Source organism: Streptopelia decaocto, assembly GCF_964273445.1.
Source record: "Streptopelia decaocto genome assembly, chromosome: 2".
Taxonomy (NCBI): Eukaryota; Metazoa; Chordata; class Aves; order Columbiformes; family Columbidae; genus Streptopelia; species Streptopelia decaocto.
Window position 1 is genome coordinate 139,058,285 of NC_138655.1, and position 17,742 is coordinate 139,076,026.

Consider the following 17,742-nt stretch of genomic DNA (forward strand, 5'->3'; position numbering starts at 1 on the left):
TTCATTTAAGGTCTAAACACAGAACCCAGGAGATCACTGTGTGCCTAAAATGAGATGGATTCCCACAGCAAAATATGTTTTCTACACAATATTTCACAAGTGGTTTATGACATTTCTGAGAGACAACTTTAGGAACTGTTTAACTCTGTCTAGTCCAAGGGATCCTGCTTATCATGGCACTGAGTTCCCAGAATCTGAAGAGTCATCATTGCCAAGAACAAGCCATTCAGGTAACTGCACTGACAAGGATCTTCACTTGCACCTTATGTGTGCCATAAAATTAGCAGAACTGCAACTGCTGCACTTCCAATAAAACATTTAATATACCCACTGGCAAAATTCTGGCTCTGGCAGGGAAATGGGAAAAGATATATTGAATCTAATCTAACATTAATTTACATGAACACATAACTTGGAGAAATATTTTTCACTTTTGCCAGAACACCTCTGCTGAAATATTGGGCTGTTTTTCCCACTGCGTACAAACTGTTTAATCACTTACATAAAGGCTGTGGATAACAAAATTTAATTATAGTATGTCACTTACAGTTTGTATTTATGAAGATTATTCTTGACTCTAGTGTAATTACAATCAAACACAACCTTGTTGCCTGGTAAGGACTTTTGGCTTCAAGATAAATATTGAACCAAAGAAAACAGGGAGAGGAAGAGAATAAAGCTTTTTTTAAAAAAATAAAAACACAAAACAACCTGAGCTTGAATCACAGAATCACAGAACAGTTTGGGTTGGAAGGGACTTTTAAAGATCATCACATCCAACCCTCCTACTATGGGCAAGCACATCTTTCAGCAGATCAGGCTGCTCAAAGCCCTGTCCAGCCTGACCTTGACCACTTCCCAAGATGGTGCATCCACAACTTCTCTGGGCAGCTTGTTCCAGTGTGTTACCACCCTCATCATAAAGAACTTCTCACTTATGTCCAATTCAAATCTACTCTTTTTCAGTTTAAAAGCTTTGTCCCCGGTCTTGTCAATACAAGCCTTGGTAAAAGTCTCCTTCTTGTAAAGCCCCCTTCAAATACTGAAACACCACAACAAGGTCTCTCTGGAACCTTCTCTATCAGGCTGAACAACCCCAACGTTCTCAGCCTTTTTTCACAGGAGAGGTGCCACAGCCCTCTGACCATTTTTGTAGCCCTTCTCTGAACCCTCTCCAACATGCCCATGTCTACCTTGTGCTGGGGACCCCAGACCTGGACACGGTGCTCCAGGTGGGGTCTCACAGGAGGAGAGGAGAAGAGAGAGGAGAGGAAGAATCATGTTCCTCAACCTGTTGGTCACACAGTTCTATTAGTTCTTCTATCAGTTCTCCTATTAACATAATCAACATACCTAGTGACTGATGTAGACGCCAATACCATACAAACGACTGCTGTTCCTTGTAGAACATTATTACTGACCTTTCCTATGTAAGGCAAGGAATGGAGTAAAGAGAAATGCAACTTACCAGAGTCCCCTATTTTGCAAAATTTGACCCATGTGGTGTCCAAATTGCATGAAACAGAACAGCATATAGAGACTTAACGTTACAAAGATTTGCAAGAACCTGTCTAAAAAAAGTATTTTGTTTTATCCAAGTAATAAAACCTTTATGACTTTAATTGAGAAGATCTTCAGCTATTTACTTGAAGTTTCCACCAGAAGTAACTGTACAGACACTGGGATAATAAAATAGCTAATGGTGCTTGATGGTTAGTAGAACTTTCTCTGTGATTACATTCAGGGGTCATGCTGGAGCCAGACAGAGAAGACAGGAACAGCAGTGATGCCATTTCTCCTACGCTCTCACTATTCCTGCTGGCAACCAGATAAGCTGGTTTGAAAAGAGCAGCAGGAGTAACAAGCCTGGCTGGATTGCCAGGAGCAAGAAAAATGCAGGAAACAAGGGAAAACAGTTTGCAGTATTCAGTGGGTGGAAAGTGAAAACAGAAAGGAGAAAGTACGCTACAAAACCTTCTGCATCCACTGGGCATTGTCATGCAAGGTAAATAAGGCAGAACTAGTAGGTGTTCACTTAAATGAAAGGACATGCTAATAAAGGGCCTACTCAAGTATGTGAATTGTGGTTGTCCTGAACAAATATTCCTTTTTTTGGCATTTTTTATTTTTAGGAAATGACCCAGACTGTATAAGCCTCTTACAATGATTTTTCTTCTGTTGAGACTTTCTCAAGTAGTGTGTACCTATGCTGCTTGTCAATACAATGCGCCAGTCAAGACAATGAAGCTTCCTTCAGAAACAAAGAGAAGCATAAACAAACACTTAATATTACTACCCTTCCTGACATCCAAACTTCAGAAAAATGCATGTTACAATGTGCTTTAAAATTAGTATCTATATTAAAAATCTGGGCCATAAGTAAAGAAAGATGTTCTACGATAGAAATAAAATTATTTTTAATTTCACTTTTTCTATGTTCTTTTCACAGATAATATTGCTGAGAAGTTTAGGAGTATCAACCAGGGAGTTTTCTGCTCACTTCCACCTGGCATACACTTCAGCTCAGATGCCCAAAGAATATTAGTGAACACAGACCTACTTTTTTTTAATTGTTCTTTTAAAAGTCCTGTTACGTTTGCCTGTTGCCATCTTTCTTAAACAGCAAAACTTCGATACAAAACACATTCTTTATATTCTAAACCACAACATTCAAACCACCAGGTTCTTATATCTTGTGTCTCCTGGAACATCTCACTATTACATCCACTGTTTTCAATTTCTTATTATGCCTGAAACCAAAATACTTGTGTTCATGCAGAAATGTGTCATAACAATAAAACAGCATCTGTGCTTCAACAAATCCATTGGCATTTGTACTGATTAAGGCTAACCAGTTTGCAGTAGGTTTTCACTTTAAATTATTGCAAAACTGTTGTAGAAAGCCAGGAATGGTTTTGTTTTATTGGTTTAGCCCATGGGCTACATCATACCACACTTCATCAACCAGTCTATATAATCAGTCACTAGTGGTGTTCCCCAGGGGTCGGTGTTGGGTCCAGTCCTATTTAACATCTTTATTGACGATTTAGATGAAGGGATTGAGACCATCATCAGCAAATTTGCTGATGACACCAAGTTGGGAGGGAGTGTCGACCTGCTGGAAGGCAGGAGGGCTCTGCAGAGGGATCTGGACAAACTGGAAAAATGGGCTGATTCCAATGGGATGAAGTTCAATAAGGCCAAGTGCCGGGTGCTGCACTTTGGTCACAACAACCCCCTGCAGCGCTACAGGCTGGGCGCAGAGTGGCTGGAGAGCAGTCAGACAGAAAGGGACCTGGGGGTACTAATTGACAGAAAGCTCAACATGAGCCATCAGTGTGCCCGGGTGGCCAAGAAGGCCAATGGTATCCTGTCCTGTATCAAAAACAGCGTGGTCAGCAGGACAAGGGAAGTGATCCTTCCCCTGTACTCTGCATTGGTGAGGCCACACCTGGAGTATTGTGTTCAGTTCTGGGCCCCTCAGTTCAGGAAAGACATTGAAGTGCTGGAGCGAGTCCAGAGAAGAGCAACAAGACTGGTGAAGGGACTTGAGCATAAGACCTATGGGGAGAGGCTGAGGGAGCTGGGGTTGTTTAGTCTAGAGAAGAGGAGGCTTAGAGGTGACCTCATCACTCTCTATAACTACCTGAAGGGAAGTTATAGCCAGGTGGGGATTGGTCTCTTCTCCCAGGCAGTCAGCAATAGGACAAGGGGGCATGGGCTTAAACTCTGCCAGGGGAAATTTAGGCTGGATATTAGAAAGAAATTCTTTACAGAGAGAGTGGTCAGGCATTGGAATGGCCTGCCCAGGGAGGTGGTGGACTCGCCGTCCCTGGAGGTTTTTAAACTGAGATTGGACATGGCACTTAGTGCCATGATCTAATAAACGGACTAGAGTTGGACCAAGGGTTGGACTCGATGATCTCTGAGGTCTTTTCCAACCCAGTCGATTCTGTGATTCTCTGTGATTCTGTGAAATTACTCTTCTTCCTTCAAACAAAGTCCTTTCACAATTTTCTTCAATCCCAAATCAGTAATTTAAAAGCGACCGTTTGGGGTAAAAAAACATCAAGACATCTCTTTGGACATCACCCTACAGTTGTGCTAAAAGCTAGGAGAAGGCAGACAAGGCGGCTGTTCCAGGGTATCTGGGGCAAGACACAGCCACATTTAATGACCTGGAACTATTGTATCAAAGAAATGTTTGACCTAGAAAATGACTACCTGATAGAGCAGAGGATAAGGATGTAGAGAAACAGTTCCTGAATGGAAACTACTGCCCCAGTTCATGAAAGAATCCATGATTTTTCACAGAATACAGAGAGCATGCTTTTGGGCACTGAGAAATGAGGGATCTGTGATGACAGTGAGGGCTCCTGTCCCTGCGCTTGCCAAGATCAAGACTATAGGTAATCAGAAAGGATCAGGATAGTGTTGAACTTCTGGCAGAATCTCAGATAATCTTCTCCAGGGGAATTCTGTGCCTGAAACACCAGAATGAGTTTAAAAGATGTTGAAGATCTGCAGGAGTTGCACTCCATAGTTTTATTTATCTTTTACTGCAAGCTACAGAGAAACTGTTTTCCTGGATTGCAACCTCAGAAACTGATGTAATCCATTATCTTTCCTGCTAGCAGTCAGTCTCATATATTACAGAAAGAGCTGTAAAAAGCTTAATTAGACAATGAAATCTGCTAAGGCAAGTAATTTCTTTAGTCCAGCAACTAAGTGACCGACCATGTCCTGAAATCAGAATTATTCATCATTTGTATTTACTCAGGAGTGTTCCTATTGCTTGCATCCACAGTGTCCAATACTCCAAAAATTATAATAGATTCTTGGAGCCAATGTGCTCTTGAGATAATGGGTTGCATTGATATTCCATTTAGAAACCTGAAAAATTACCTAGCTTCTACAGCAGACTAAGAAAGTAAAAACTTTAATGAGTTTTTTGTAGCTACATTACTAAGCTAAAAAAACCACAAATTACAAAAATATTAGGCAAGCCTTTAAAAAAAAGTAAAAGCAAAACCTACAGGGTTCTTTTAAGGTCTGTAGATTTGGAAGGGTTACAGTATAAAATAAAAATGACTGTAGGTCTGACTAAGACTGGTAAGAGTCCTTTGCTGTTTTGGAAGTTATTTCAGATTGACTGGAGATAAAAAAAAAAGTGTTGATCTTGAAAAAGAAAGGTGAACTTTGCTTTGGAATAAGTATCCAAAAATCTAAATGTGAGAAAAACTCGTTTATTCCTACCTTGAAAGAATTTTATCCCTGACAGCAATTCTATTTCAAGACATCAGCTTAAAGCAAGCTGAAGATGATTTTCATAATATATACTCAGATGTTATTAATGACAACTACATTACTTCTTCAATTCTAACAACCTCATTTACTACTCCTGTTTATATGTCAATATTTTATTGATTAACACAATTTATTGTGTGCTTTCATGAAACAGTAAACAGCAAAATTTCCACTGGTTTTAGACTGCAAAAATATGAAACCAAACCAATTATTATAACTTATTTATTTTAAAAGTTTGCGTTTACCAATATAGCATTTTTCTTTTCCATTGTTTCCAAAGACTATAAACATAGTTGCATTAATAGCCATACTGGATCAGATACTTCTCATCTAATAACTTGTCCAGAGAGAGTTGCCAGCAGAATATACCCATGAAAAGCACAGCAACTGGGCAACAATACTCTCCCAGTCTTCGGCAATTCACCACTTGATGCATTCTTGAACCAGACGTGCTGTTTTTATAGCAATAACCTGCAATGCATTTTCGTTTCATTAATTTGTTCAAAACCTCCCTGAATCTATGGAAAATTTTAACACACACACACACACACACACACACACACACACACACACACACACACACACACACACACACAGCATCCTGAAATTTCACAGCTTAACTATTCATTGTGAAGAAACACCTCTTTTTAACCTGCCACTTGTTAAATTTCATTTTCACTGTCTACAAGAACAGAAAGGTAGACAGCAAAAAAACTTTTCCTATTTACTCTCTCCATTCAACTTGTGATTTTAGAAATTTCTATCATATCACCTTTTACAGGTGACCACCCTTCGTCATACCAATCTTTTGCTCTTTTATAGACTGATTACCCTAATTCTCAAAGAATAGATTCTGTGCAGCTTTTGGGACCCTTTCTGCTTCTTCGGATCTGTTTCCAATGCCACTGACATATTTTTGAGTTGGGAGACAAGGAGCTGTGTACAACATGCAGAATGCATGGATTTACATGGGGGTGGCATGGTCTCTACTCTTTCAAAATTTGATTTACCTTTTGGATTGGTACTAAGGACTAAGTTGATTTTTTTCAGACTTTTTATTATAACCTAGAGATCTTGTTCCTGAGTGGTAATAATTAAGAGAATAATGTTCTATATCAACTTAGGACCCTTCCTCCCCCTCCCTCCCAACCATGTGAATCTTTCACCTTTAACTATATTGAGTTTCATATGCTATTTACCATTGTGTCTTATAAAATTCTTTTACAGTTTACACTGTTTGTAGTATTGACTGTCATCTCACAAACCATCTTTTCCAGATCATTTCTCTGCACATTAAACAGCAGAGGTCCTAGCACCGATCTATCTGAGACTCTGTTAGTAACCTTCAGCCACCCCATAAAAACTGTCTCTTTATTCCTAATCATCTCTTATCATTTAACAAAGGACTTCTGCATGAAACAGATTCCCCCCCCCCCGCTTTCCCAATGCTGTTTGTTTGGACTCTTAAAGACTTCTAAGCAAGGGATCATGTTAAATGCCCTTAGAAAATCCAAGCAGACTATATCAAATGCATTTTCCGTGCTAGATTCTTGAAAGAAAATCAGTAAGGTTGTGAAACCAGACTTTCCCTTACGATACTACATTGACCATTCCTCAAGACATAATATTTATCCACGTGTCTGCTAATTTGGTCCGTTCTTACGTCATTCCTACTAATATTTTAGGAACAGGCATCAGGCTTACACATCTGTTGTACCAAAGGCCTGTCTTGAAATCTTCTGAACACTGCATCATGTTAACTCACCTCCAGTAATCTGGCACCAGGTTAGTTCTTAAAAGAGAGGTTACACATGACAAAATACAGTTTTTTCTGCACTATGCAGACCTTGCTTATCCTTACTCTTCAACTTCACAGCAACAACAAATAAAAGGGTACTTGCAAAAAAATTGCCCCATTCCAAACAATTTTGCTGTTCCCATGCTTTCCTGTAGCCAGTAAATCTTGTCACTCTTTATTACCATTCTTTTCCACTTTACATTTGCTGGGGAAGAACGAGGAGAAACCTCTGCACAGAAAAAACTGGGATGGCGAAAACATACCTGAAAAATGTCACTGGAGCCTTCCCAATATGAAAGAGAGAATTCCTCTATGCAGAAACAGATTTAAGCCTTCAACACTAATTATACAGTCTAATATACCAGTCAGGAAATACTTTACCTTTTAGGCTTTGAACCAAAAGACGTGCAGTCTAAAATAGGGTATAATCATAAAAATATTTAGATTGCAATTTGACAGCTATGCTGGATCTCCATATAACCAGATGATCTGAGGTACCAGATTTAAGCCAGATCAATACCAGGTTGCTCATGGTGATAAAATAATGCTTCCCTGCCGCCCCAGCAAAAGCCTTTGGGTTGCCATGCAGTAGCCAAGATCATCTCATGCCTCGTCCACTAATTCACCTTTGTCCACTGCACAAGTTTTTTCAGTAATTTTTTTTTTTTTTTTGGATGGAAAGCTGCTGCCTTACCTCTGTTTACAGCCAGTTACTGTGCCAGCAGGCATGTGTTCTGAAAAGCATTTACTACGCTTATATATATCCTTTGTTTCTAATACCGCCTGCCCACAAGTTGATCTAGTATCAAGATCTTTAAGGTGGAGTAAATGCGGCCTGGGCTGTGTTCATTACTGACTCAATTTCTTCCACATCTACTCCATACAGTTCCCAGGGTTGTAAGAAAAGAATGACTGACCATGCTGCAAACATAGCTAGCTCACCAATGGAGCTGGTACTTCTGGTTAGGTAAGGTGACTTTCAGGACCACTGTGTCCCTTATTTGCTGCTACATTAGACAGACCGGTCCTGCAGAACAGAAAGATCCAGGTCACCCTCCTGACTCGGGAGGTGTCAGTGACACCACACAGGAGGTTCTTAGCCAGAGCTATTTCTGAACCTGCTCACAAAGTCACAGAGGACATCCACACATGGGCTCTCCCCACTGGGGTGGTGCTGCTGGGGCTGGGACACGCATTCCCTTGCTGCTCCCTCCATAGCCAGGCAGGACTTCTCACATCAGAAAATGCTTTTACTCTGGTGTCTACCAAGCCTGGCTGCAAAACAGTGACAGCAGACACCCAGCCAGAGTGTGGCCACCTGAGACTATGCAATCCAGCCTGCTTACACAAAGAGCAGGCTTTCCGTCATCTGTCAAGTCACCATGTCTCTCCTTCAGCTTGACAAGCCCATTCACTCTCCTTCACCATGACTAGTAAAGCTGTTCTAAAGCAGCCAGGCCCATCACTAGGAGAAGTTCAATTATCAATCCAGCATTTGCTAGGTACTGGTAGATCTTGTATTTGCCTGCCTGAAAGTGAGACAGAAGTCCAGGAATACAGTTTGTTAGAAGAAAAATCCCACTGCCAGTTGCATTGCCCAGATCTGTGGGAGCAAAAGCGAGCAGTGGTAGATGAGACATAAGCCCTGGGAACCAGCTGTATTAGTTTCAGCAGCTCGTGGATTTGTGATGCTCAGGAATCCCTAGTGCTTTACGAAAAAACTTGTCCCAGTGCCATTGTAACACACAGGCACTTACTTAAAAATAGTTCTTCCTGCTTGTAAAGTAAATGGCACTGCAACAGAATCCCCCCTCAAAACCAAACAAACAACAAAACAACAAAAAAGTGCATTTCTTTTTCCCCTGCACCTTTTGTTTCTGTCTTGTGTTGTTCTCCTCCTGCAGGTCCAGTTCCCTGTTATCATTGCCTGGATCAGTGTGTGACCTCTACCAGACTTCCCTGAAAGCTTTAAAAATTATAAAGTAATTTTTATAGTTATTATGAATCATGCACTTAGCAAGCTGGAAATCTGCCTCCATTATCTTTTTATGATGCTAATGTTGTTTGAGAAACTTAGGTCGTAGTTTCTAAAGCGGTTTGAATTGACACCAGAGCTGATCCTGCCCTTTCTGTTTCTGATCCACCCCTCCTGCTCATCCATATTCCCGCACTTTCCCTTGTTTTGTGCTGGCATGTGCCTTTGTGACTGCACAGAGAAACTGAATACCTGTAACTCATATCCAGTCCCTCTTTTGTGTTTTCTTCTGGGATGCTGATGGTCCAAACAGCCAGAGAATGGCAGCAGTGACAGGGAAGCAGGATTATTTGTATCAGCACATACTGTAAAGAGTGGAAATAATTTCATAACAGTGCTTGTTCAAACTGAAGTGCAGGCAGAAGCAGAAAACCAGCAATGTGCTCACTGTGCAAAGCCCACAGTTTGAGTGCAAGGCAGGAGTACACCAGCACCACTCCACTAGTTAGGTCAGAACAGCTTTCAGGAAATTTCTCCTGTAGCCCAGCATTATATTATCAGGCACAACTCTGAGAGTGGCAGTGCATTCAGGAGGGGGTGGTGGATGGAACACGGACTGAAGGATGCAGGCGGATGGAGTGGATGACTGCAGGTACAGAGCAGGCAGTGCAGCACCAGAGCAGCACTGGCTGCTGTTGTCTGCACCCAAACTTCTAAGTACCCATGGTGTACCAGGGAGCATCAAACTCCACCAGGATGCAAACTCCCAACTCCAGCCTACCCCTTTCCAAAAATGCCAGCAGAGCTGGTACTTGTGTCTGAGTCCAGTTTTAATCTCATTATGCAAAAAAAACAGATGATTGTTAATAGCAGCAGCAACTATTCCAGTGCCTGATACTAGGCAAGCAACGCCTAGGTGGAAAAACAACTAAAAACTCTGTCCAACAGGCAGTAAACACACAGAGCTGGGCTTGCATTTACTATAGGACAAACATGTCCAAGTTCTGATACTCCAAGAGTCAAAAAGCAGGAGTGGGGCAAGAAGATACTGGTAAAAGGTGTCTGGTCTAGCTGCAGGAGGCTCAGCAGGACTCCGGCGAGAACAAACTCTACTAACTTGGCACAAACTTTCTGAACAGTCTTAAGCAGGAGAGGGGAAAAAAAAAAAGATGCCTGATGTAGTACCTATCCATTTGCACTTTGGGAAAGGGTGATGTTTAACAACAGTCATCGCTTCCTTCCCTCCTTTACTGCATATCCTATTGCATCATATTTCATAATAGACTCGTTGGGGAACAATCCATGGACCAGATTTTCACTTGCTGGTGGATATGTAGAAACAACAATACTTTATCAATGGTGTTGTGGTATTCATTAGAGGATTTAAGTCTTACAGTGTTCTGTAAATTTCAACAGGCACAAACAGCTTTAAAAATCTATTCTGGTGTCACCCTATGTACTCGTATAACATTCTGAATAGCAAGAAGTATGTTCTAATTGTTTTAAACTACTCTCTAGAAGATTCAAAAAAGGGAAAAATCAGCGACAAGAAATGAGAGAAATGGAACAATATTTGTATTTCAGTAAAAGAAGCATCTCTGAAGCAAGCACCTAGCAGCTTTAAAAACAGCCATGACTAACAATATACAATAACAAAAAATATACCTATATAAAGAGATGAAATAAATACAAAAGGCCCCCTTTTCAAATGGTGGTTTGTATGAAAACATATCATACTGCAGCAGAATTGCACAAGGCTGGAATGTTCTGGGAATCAGAGATGCTGGAACCACCTATTCTAAAAGGCACATCCACCTATTCACTAGCTTGCTCATTTTCAGGATGCAATCAAGTGCCTGTGTAACATGGAAATCTTATTCCCTTAATCAATTAGAACAGCAAAGTGTATTTAAAAAAAAACCCAAACTGCATTTTACAGCCTCATGTCCCATTGAATCAGTTTTGAAAGCAGAATTCTATTCTCAGGTTTTCATTTCTATGTGGACAAATTATAAAGTATCTTCCATTTTTAAGAATGCAACACATTTAAATATAAAGAGAAAAAGATTCTTTCTTAGAAGCATCCTCAGTTGTAGGGAAATGGGGCCACAAAATACAATTACTGCATCGGAACATTTTTTGGGTGCACTCAGCTAGAGCTGTTTGGATCCAGCAGCTGGGTGGGCAGTTTGGAAAGGACAACAAGAATCATCAGAGAGAGTACACAGACCCAGGCCGTACTGGGGAAAACAACGTATACAATAGCCAAAGCGAAGCACTATTAGGGTGGACTGTCTGCCTTTAGGAATGTGAAAGATTTGCACAATAAGCCATGGGCAAACTGGTTTGGGAATATTTTTTTGTTTTAAGCTTATACTGAGGTTTTAAGCTTCAAAAAGAAACTTTTTTTAACAACTCCATTTAGCACTAACCCAGTCTGCTTTGATCTGCATGTCGTCATTACTTTGAAGAAGCTAAAACATGCTGTGGACACACAGAAAACACTGTCCGGTTTTACTAGAAATTGTATAATTTGTACAGAAGTTGTTCCCAGGAAATACACGATTTGGGGGGTTAGGATTTCTTCCCTCACACTCGTCAGCAGATGTTAAGATTGAGAACCTTTGTATATTTGCAAAATAACAAACGACACTGATCACATTCTTAAAGATTGATTTTAAAATCAATCCATACTGATTCCTCTCTCACTGTAGATATAATAGGAATAACATGCAGAAAAACAAAACAAAACAAAAAATCAACAGGATTTCTGAATTTACCTTTTAACTTCAGTCTGAGCTATTTCTATGAAATAAAGACCAAATCAATAGCCACTCTGCATTGCCTTTACAGTGAAATTATGTGACTGTATTATTCAGGTTTGCTTATATTACATTGTATTACCATCCAGGGTAACAAAGAGACCAAAACCTCCAAATTATCTTTTTAATTAAACATTACAACGAAGTATTTTATACTAGAACATGCTGCCTGTCTAACTCCTATTCCAGACAAATGAATTTAACTTTCTATTCCTTTATTAGGTAAATAAGTATAAACCTCAGGCAGCTTGCTTATGAGAAAGTCTGGATTTATGAATTTGAAAACAAAGCAAAACAACAGTCAAACAAAACAGCACAAAAACCAAAACCTCAGCCTCAACAAATGAAAACAGAACAAACCTGTCTTCCAATTACAGTTATACATTTATTTCATTGCTTCAAAGGATGCACAATAAATCAGGCTACTTCTGAATAGCAGGAAAGTTTTTTAAAGTGATATTACAGAAAAAACGACTCAAAATTATTTAAAATACAAACCTCTAGAAAAAGACACCTCATTCAAGATTAGCCTATTTCATTACAGACACATGATATTTCAAAGCACTAATCACTCCAAATCTTTGTCTACCCAGAAGTCAGGCTAAAAACCAGCGTTTGAGCTGTACAGTAGAATCTACATAAGATAATCATATTGTTCCCTCCTAGGAAGCTCCACAGCCCTCTGAGCCACGTGCTTCGGTTGGGACAGACCAGCTGTATGCAGAGGAGAGAGAAAAATGGTTGGTTGTGAAACCACATCACCTGATGGGGAACAAGCACTTACTTACATTGGAAGGAACTTCTGGAAGTCAGCTGCTTCAGTCCCCTACCCAGGGCAATTTTCAAAGCCTCAAAGGCTGCCCAAGGCTGTTCCAATTAAGTTCAGAGTATCTCCAAGGATGGAGGTCCCATAGGTTCTCTGGGTAACTCGTCCCAGCATCTGACCACCTTCACAGTGTAAATCTTTTCCTAACGTCTAGTTGAAACATCCCTTGCTGGAACTTTCTCCATTGCCACTGGCCAGGTCACCCAGCTCCTCCAAGAACAGTCTGGTTCTGTCTTCTCTGTACCCACCCATTAATTGAAAACAAGATCCCGCCCCTAGTCTTCTCCGAACACAGAGGACACGCAGCTCTTCCAGTTTCTCTTTTCACATGATGTGCTCCTGACCCCTAATTATTTTTACAGCCTTCCTCTAGACCTGCTCTATTGTGTTAGCAGCTTTCCTATATAGGGGAGTGCAAAACCAGACACTGCCTCAGATGCAGTCCCACAAGCGTCAAGCAGACAGAAATAATCACTTGTCTCAGCTACTGGCTTCGTTCTCGCTAAGCAAAGGCACACTGCTGACTCACTTTCAACTTGGTGTCCACCAGGAAAGAGATGTCATTTGCAATGTGGAAGCATCCAATACAGCTTTCCAGCCATCAGTTCCCAGCATCTACTACTACGTAGGGTTATTATGCTTCAATTCTCAGATGCTGTTGAACACCATGAAGTTTTTGCCAGCCCATGTCTCCAGTCTGTCGAGGTCCCTCAGAAGTGCAGCCCTGCCCTCTGGCACACACAGCTTGGTGTCAGCCACCAGCTTGCTGACGGTGCATTCCTTTGCCTCATCCAGGGAGTTAATGAAGATTATAAATGCAAAACTGCACTATTTAATCTTACAGAATACTAATTATCACATCCTGAAAAGGATAAAGAACTTCCATGTAGTTTAAATAATTAACAGGTTGGTAAATGTGACATTTCAGAGAACTTATATTTCAGTATACACACCACCAAATAAAGCCTCTTCGTGGTGGTGTGGGTTTTTTTTTTTAATGGGCAGTTTGCACTTGGTGACTCATTGAAAAAGCTCCAATGAAAGACTTCTCTCCAACACATCCTTCTAAATGCAGAGAGCTAAATACATAAAGCATGTGTGTCAGTGACTCTCAAGAAGTCAGGGGAAGGGCCTAAATTAAGGGCCATTGTACATCTGCACTGCACTAATCCACAGAGAGCTGTTAGTAATGGCTCAGGACTGCGTACCTCATACACAAGCTTTCGGGGAATGCAAGTCATCCGAGTTCTTTCACAAAGAACAAATGCTTTCTCTTAGAATTGTATATAACTTGCAATGCTGCATAGGCCTAGATTATTTGGTATCACGGTTTTGTGGCAGAAATATTTCTACAGAGTAAATGCGTTGGATCACTGCTGAAAAAGAGATATTTTGCTATAATGAAGTCTGCTATATAGCTTTGTCTCAAGATCTGAGCTTTAAAATATCAAAATCCTCACCTTACAGGTACAGAGATAACTTCAACTATTTAGCGAATGTGAATGAAACAGCATCAGTAATAAAAATTCTTTAAAATTTTAAAGAAGTATAACCTGCATTACTAGCACAGCCAGAACTTTGGTCTTCACAGTTTAGTAGCTACACACTCTTGCAGTTTCTTCAAGACATTGATGACATTCACCATTTTGACAGATTAACAAGAAATTTTCTGGGCTCTGCTCTATCAGGACATTTCTACACATCTATCTGTAGTCTTTCAACAAAACAGAGAGTTAACTGGAGATCAATACATTTGCTTGTTCCCCAGCTGCATAGAGCTCTAAAACACAGCAGAGCCACCTGGATTTAAAAAAAAAAAAGAAAACTAAAAAAGTAACAATCCTGCAAGTAATTTACACAGGTAAGGTAATAAGAAAAAGAATGTTTCAGCGGAAAATTCTATCGCAACAGCACTTAGAGATTGCTACTGCTGAAAATTAGTCCTGATGTGCATCCAGCCTTGCTTATATTATTTTTATATCTCACATACATAGTAGCTAATAAAAATACAAATCTGCATACCACAGCAATACAGTAACAATCAAACCATTAGTACAGAGAAATCAGTATTTAACACAACAGTAGTGCAGAAAACCAGACAAGTATACATCATGATCTTTTAGTGTATTTTTTCAGCTATTTCTCCAAAGGCTGCTTCATCACAGGAAAAATTTCAAATATCATTATCATCATTATCAGTGCTTCACCTGTGAAACCTAAAAAATAAACTCTTGCTTTTTGATGCAATAAGATTTTGAGTTTCTACACAAAAGCTTTGATAAAAATATACCATATTTAACTTTGCCTTCAAAATTCTTATTAGGTATCCATTTGAAATAAAAGGGGAAGGAGACTGCTACCCCAATTAACATCTGTGAAAGTTCCTTGAAGAGGAGATCTTAAGTGGACTGCAAACACAGCTCAAACTAATAAATATAACAAATCCAATATTATCCATTAAGTTATTTCATTTGTAGTAATTTACAATCAGGACCAAAATTAGCTGCATGCGAACAGGACATGATGTTCCTATGGTCCCTTAAAGTACCTGTTATAAGAACAAGCAGGACCCATTTGTAAAGCAGAATTATATTTATTAACTAGGAAAATCTAATTCTTTTCTATGCTAAATTCCAAGAAGAGTGATCATGAGGTTAAGTACTTGGGGCAGAAAATCAGTTTCCAACTTACATTTACATTTAACTGCAAATACATGCAGAGTACATAAGAGTACGTAAAACAGTCAAGAAATATGCCATTGGTATATACATAGTTAGCATTATATATGTTAACTTTAAGCAGACTTTCCCAGAAATAGTTTTGAAAGTTCTGAAGCTGTATCTTTCGTGTCATCTTTCATTAAAAAAAAAGAGGGAGTAGGAAGAGAGAGATCACCAAGACTCCCATAGCACATTTTACAAAAGTCGGTATTTTTAACTGTTCAAGACAATTACCACAGAATTAAACCACATAAGAATTTTCACAATTAGCTACAATCATCCTTTTATTAATATTACTTTTCAAATAAGTTCTCTCACAGGTTACCTCTGGCTGACATCATCTAGTTAATTACAGGTAGATCTTAATTCAGGTTGGCTTTCACATAAAAACTTGCCAACTTGACTTAGTTTTCCCTTAGTTTATCTTACTTCTTGCTAGACTATGTGTCTCTCTTTACGTTTTCATCTGCCAAGAGCTCTTTAGAATTTCTGTTTGCAATGAAGTGTTAAATCATTGATGGTGATCAAAAACAAACAAACAAACTCCACCAAACAACATGCCGCACCACAGTGTGTCTAAAAAGGTGTCACCCATCCAATTAACTTCATGAGACAGAAGTGTCAGGTAAGTATAACACAGCATATCAACCATTATCACAGCAGATGCTGCTGAAGACAATCCTGACTCCATAAAAATGTTCTGCAAGAGCAGATCAAAGCTACAAGCCATTCATGTTGTCAACAGAAGAAATAAACTTTTGCTTCCAGAGGTACAACAATGAAACACAAAAAAATAATCAGAAAAATAAAAGTGGAAAGGATAGAAAGAAGGAAGGCGAGAAAAATAAGAACAAATATTCAGAAGCTAGAATGCCATATAAATAAGTACAGAGGAAACACCAACACAACAGTAAGATAGAACAGCTACTACAAGGTATAGCAGAGATACTGTATAGAAAAGAAATAACACAAACCTCAACAGCAGCAGCCATCATGGTTCAAGGATATAAATAAACCTCTTATTGGTTACATTATACTTTTGTTAACTTGCATAAACAGAAAAGGATTTAAATGCCTCAGATTTAAATATACTACATGGACAAGAAAAAAAAATCTGCCTCCATGAAACGTATTTTAGTACCTTAAATTAACCCAGAATTTGAGAACAAGCAATGGACCTTTTCTTTAATAAGCATTTATTATCTTCCTACCTCTCAGGACTCCTGAAAAAATCCTCCACACTTTAATATACGAACTTACTCCACATTACAGAAAAATGGCCCAAAATTACAAGCATTTCTTAAAGTTACATGTAGGAGGTATACAAGAGGTGATTTACTTTCTTGCTTAGTAGAGAGAACAACCTACAAGCAATTGGTGCCTTTGATGGCAAAACAACCCTCTTTAGGCTCTTTTGGTTTACAAAGCCTATTGACTAGTCACTAGAAAGTTTTTTCAAGATGGTCCAGAAATGGACCATTCTTGATCTTTTCCTCTAAACTGTGTTTTGTTTCAGGACAGTAAAGTGAGAGAGGGATATGCCTATGCCTTACAGATTGCCAACTGTAATTATAAATGGAATAGTCCAGATCATTCCAGCAAACTTAAGAACTCACTCAAAATACCACAGTGACTTGGAAATGCCTAGACTGTATTTTTGACCACAGCCTTTATTATAAAGCAAGGACTAAGTGTTCACAGCAGTTTAAAAATACTCCTTTAAAATGAATATATACCATTTGGCTAGCACATGACAGTCCTCTTCCATGCAAATTGGTGACTGCAGTATTTCCTAAAGCTTTTTTGGTTTGTTTAATTACTTGTATGCTTTTGGGGTGCTATTTTCACAATAAAAGCATATGTCAAAACTGAATATGTATTTTTGTTGTTATTTTTGTTGGAGAGGAAAGGAAAATCTAAATGCAGCAATGAGATATACCGATGTAGCAGCCAATAACTAAGATTCTGTGTCCTGGAATGCTACATAGCACAGCAAACTACACCACAGAAGTCAGGACCACAGAATCATTTAGGTTGCAAAAGACCTTTAGGATCATCAGATCCAACTGTCAACCTAGCACTGGCCAAGTCCACCCCTAAATCATGTCCCTAGGCTCCACATCTACATGTCTTTTAAACTCCTCCAGGGACGGTGACTCCACCACTTCCCCGGGCAGCCTGTTCAAATGCCTGACAACCCTTTCAGTGAAGAAGTTTCTTCTGATATCCAATCTAAACCTCCCCTGGCACAACTTGAGACCACTTCCTTGCCCTATTGTTTGTTAGTTGGGAAA

At 39.5% G+C, this 17,742-nt stretch overlaps 1 protein-coding gene across 7 annotated transcripts in view; it reads right to left on the reverse strand.

The window, feature by feature from the left end:
- ANKIB1 (ankyrin repeat and IBR domain containing 1) overlaps nucleotides 1-17,742 on the reverse strand; it is a 93,840-nt gene that overhangs the window by 68,395 nt on the left and 7,703 nt on the right. Inside the window, exon 1 of one of the 7 annotated variants that reach the window (XM_082045654.1) lies at nucleotides 12,687-13,462. The exons of 5 other annotated variants lie outside the window; for them this stretch is intronic. The gene's annotated coding sequence lies outside the window, so the exon portion shown is untranslated. Of the gene's footprint in view, nucleotides 1-12,686; nucleotides 13,463-17,742 lie in introns of those variants that run through there. One more of the 7 variants, XM_082045652.1, reaches the window with a different exon arrangement.